Genomic DNA, 4,386 nt, shown 5'->3' on the forward strand with positions numbered 1-4,386 from the left:
GTCCGCGAAATTGCGTTTGCTAAACCCACCGGACTCCATATAAATAATCAGTGATTTTAGCATCGTAACACACGGCTTTCTAAAACCAGTCCTTGAGACCTGAGCAGCGCTGCTCGATCGGCTCCGTTTGGTCAGTTTTCTTTCTCTCATTCCAATTTTGGGTCTGTCAGTCACAGTGAAAACCGGGGACAGGTCCAGGGACAGATCCAGCCGGGGACGTCTGGTCACCCTATTTTACCGCTGCTTCACTGACCTCTCGGCTCCGAGTGAAAACGGACTGCTGTTTCTTCAGACCCACCAGCAACTCATCTATCTGCTCTCGTCTCAGTTGTCCTTGCAGGGTGTCGTATTTTTCACCATGCTGAGTCTCACAGTGGCGCCGAATATTATATTTCTTAAACACCGACAGGTGAATGGGAAACCTGTGTTAACACAGGTTTCCCATTCACCTCTGTGAATAAATAGGAATCTGTCCATTTACCTTGGAAAACTCCACACTCAATATCCACTTTTCTCCTTTTTGACAAAGACATTTTGGCTAATGAGGGTGTAAAGGTGAGTACAAAAGTAAGTAGATGTGTCGTAGTAATCACTGAACATTAGCTGTGTCTGTCTCAGCATTGTTTTTTCTTCTTCTTTCATCTGCTCCATGTCTAAAACAGTGCGCCCCTAGTGGACAATTTAGGAATAGCAGTTTATTAAAAAAATTCTAGCTCATGTCTCATTGCAATTTTTAACTTTCAGATTTATTCTGCGGGTCAGATAAAACCCCTTGGCGGGCCGGTGCAGGCCCGCGGGCCGTACGTTTGACACCCCTGCCTTATATAATATTTACGCTGCTGTATTACATACACATACAGTGGCTTGAATAAGTTTACACACCCATGCTAAAGTTGATTAAAAAGATGAATGAAAAAACATTTTTTGGAAATTGATCTTAATGCTTTAATTCAAAAAGTTTAGGAAAATCCAACCTTTTAAGGAAACCAATTTTCTTTGAGAATGAATAATGTATTTTAAATAAATATATGTTCTTCCTTAAAATACAGGGACATGAGTATACACCCCCTTATGTTAATTTCCATGGAAGCAGGCAGATTTCTATTAATATAAGGCGAGTTATTTCATGGATCAGGATACTATGCATCCTGTTAAAGGTCCCTTTACCATGGGTGAGTAACCTTATTCAAGACACTGGATGTCTTGGCAATAAAATACATTTTTTAAGTTATCATAAGTTATTTTTCAGTCAGTCTTCTAGGTTAAAATGGAATTACAGGTTGTTGTTACCGTCTCAGGTTTTGATCAAACCTTGGATATTTCAAGAATGTGTCCCAAAACCAAGGCCTGTCAAATATTTCTGTTCAAAGGTTAGATAGCAAGCAAAGTCTACTTAGACAGTGATAAATTGTGAAACTAAAACTAGCTACGTGTTTTTGCTTAAATATCTGATCCTTATGCTATTACTAAACACCGTTTTGGCTGTTTACATCATATAGTCTTTTAATGTGACAAAAATTTTGACTATGTATTGGTATGTAATTTACGGTGGTGCAAGGTGCTGGAAAGAGCTTTTAAAATGGACCTTGAAAGTGCTCAAATTAGACCTTGGTATGGGTGTACAAACCCTGATTAATTCATTGGATGAATTGATTAGTCCCAAAATAAAGAAGTAAATTGATAATTTATATTTACAAAATAATTCAAGTTTGTAGCTCATTTGACCATACCCAGTGTATATTCGTAGTAAACCTGCAAAATGTCCTGAAAGAAATGCCCCCCCCCCCCGTGTTGTTAATTTAACCCTCATGTTGTCTTCCCATAGACCAACATTTAGTTTTTCTGGGTCATAATTTTAAATTTTAAAGCTTTCTCCGACATTTGTTGTCACATTGTAAAAAGTGAGAAAGAACTTTGTTGGAAAAGTTAGAAAACGTCAAAAAGTCTTTGTCAATTTTTTTCGGACCTTTTTGTTGCTTTTCCCTAGATTCTATCACTTTTTTCAGTGATCTTAAATCTTTTTTTCTTTTCTTAAAATGCTATGAAATTAAAACACCCAAATTCAATGACAATAGATCAGTTATTTAACTTGTGAGGAGCGTTGTATCAAACCATCTACGTTTTTTTTAACAATTTGGTTGAAGGAAACCCCAATTTCTGATTTAGAAACTTTTTTTTAATGGGTTACAGGAGGGTTAATTATTTTCTTTGAATGAACATGTCCCTCTGGACAAAAACCTATATTCAGTATATTATAACTATCAAATAAAATATTTTGAGCCACTTTATGTTTTGAGGGTTTAGGATGCAAATAAGAGTTTGCGTTTCCCTGATTTATACATCAAACTATATTACACATGACTGTTGTGCAACTTAACATTTAAACAACAACAGACTAGCTCAACTAAACCAAATTACCGCAACTAACTAGGATTAATGAAAGAAAACCACAAACAAGGTCCTGGTTTTATGCTCACGGCAAACGACCCCCAAAGTTGTTACGACCGGCTCACAGGCCACAACAAAAGACGGAGATGCAACGTAATAATAATAAAGTGACATTTATTAAACAATGATTCAAACAAGAGCACGATGAGGTGTGATTATCAGTATCAGGGATGAATGAAGGTGGATGGATGTGATGGAGAATGTGAGCTGCATGTTGTCAGTAGTTAACAAACAGAGAGAAAACATGTTGGTGCGTCGTTGGGGGGATGCGGCCTCCTGGTCTCGGGGCAGTCTGGGAGGACCGGCCAGGTGATCACAGTCATCTCATCATCGCCTCCGCTACACCTGCAAGTTAACAAGACAAACCACAGTACCCATGTAGGACAGGCCCAGGGCCGCCACACCAACAAACAGGACATCATTTTTAGAGCTAGTGTTTGTGTGTAGGCAGTAGTTATTATATAGCTGTGAGGAAGAGTTTCAGTTTTCTCACATTGCCACGGGGTTCCTTCCCCTAGCCACTGTACCCTTCCAATTTAACCCACGTAGCTGTGGAGTTACCTTCTTCCTCCTTCCCAGACGTTGTGGTTGTTCTCACACCAACATCTTCAATCTGCACCGCTGTTGTGGTCTTCACTATTTACCCATAGCTGGGGCTATTTACCCATAACTGGGAGAGTGGTTGACGGGCATGAGGGCGTTTCCACTCTCCGATGGGCCTGCATGCCGCGTCTCTGGGGCCCACTGCTGCTCCGAGATCCTGTACAACTTGGCCTGGAACCACAAGGGACCAGTTACCATGTGTGCCACGGGGAGGCGTGTACGAGGTCTTGGCAGTGGAGAGGCTATGTACCGGCAGAGGAGGCGACACACACTCAGCTCCTTTTTCAGCCCCTGAAAACAAAGGGCTGTCCGGTGGCAGTAGCTGGAAGCAGAGGGTGGCAAGCCAAAGCAACATGTAGCATGTAGCATGTAGCATGTAACATATAGCATGTAGCATGTAGCATGCACTGACTACAAGCTCTACTACCCCAACACTACTGCACTGATGCATCACACGCCCTGCGAGCAAGCAAACACACACACACACACACACACACACACACACACGCAAACACAGACCCAAAAACACACATACACTCTCACACACAGACAGACGACACAAACATACCCATACACACACCACACACACACACATGCACGCACACAGACCAACAGACCCAAGAAGACAAACCCAAACATATAAAGACAGACAGACGCACACACACACACAAACACAGACCCACACAGACAGACATGCAGACACGCACACAGACTTACACACATGCATGCACGCACGCACACACACACAACCACAGACCCACTCACAAAAAGACTGAAAGACAGACAAACACATACTCACACACACACAAACAGACAGACAGACCCACATAGACAAACCAACACACACAAAGACAGACATACAGACACACACACACACATAAACACACAGATAGACCGAGCCAGACAAACACACAAACACAGACCCACACAGACAGACACAGACCCACACAGTCAGACACAGACCCACACAGTCAGACAGAAAGACCCACACCGACAGACAGACAGACCCACCCACACACAGACAGACCCACCCACACACAGACAGACCCACACACACACAGACAGACTAACACTGACAGAAAGACAGACTCACAAAGATAGAAAGACAGAAAGAAAGACAGACATATACTATACCAGTACAAATGCATGTTCTCTTCCTCAGCCAGGCAGAAGCTTTTTGTACCACTTCTTCTTCTTCTTTGGCTTTTTCATTAACTGGCTCTGGAGATCTACCAGCTGGGACCTCAAGGTGCTCTCAGTGATCTCCCACTCCTGCTCTTTTTCCTGCTGAGTCAGCTTTAGGCTTTCTGTGGCCTGAAGGAGGGATGATTTGTC

General features: G+C 42.2%; 1 long non-coding RNA gene across 1 annotated transcript in view; it reads right to left on the reverse strand.

Moving 5' to 3' along the window:
• The window catches only part of LOC116687719 (uncharacterized), a 10,745-nt gene extending 6,907 nt beyond the window's left edge, over nt 1-3,838 (reverse strand). Inside the window, exons 1-2 of the long non-coding RNA XR_004331618.1 lie at nt 3,825-3,838; nt 3,320-3,322 (exon numbers count right to left, since the gene is read on the reverse strand). This is a non-coding gene — a long non-coding RNA (uncharacterized LOC116687719). The remainder of the gene's footprint in view (nt 1-3,319; nt 3,323-3,824) is intronic.
• Between the last annotated feature and the right edge of the window lie 548 nt (nt 3,839-4,386).

The sequence above is a fragment of the Etheostoma spectabile genome, chromosome 4 (genome assembly GCF_008692095.1).
Source record: "Etheostoma spectabile isolate EspeVRDwgs_2016 chromosome 4, UIUC_Espe_1.0, whole genome shotgun sequence".
Lineage (NCBI taxonomy): Eukaryota > Metazoa > Chordata > Actinopteri > Perciformes > Percidae > Etheostoma > Etheostoma spectabile.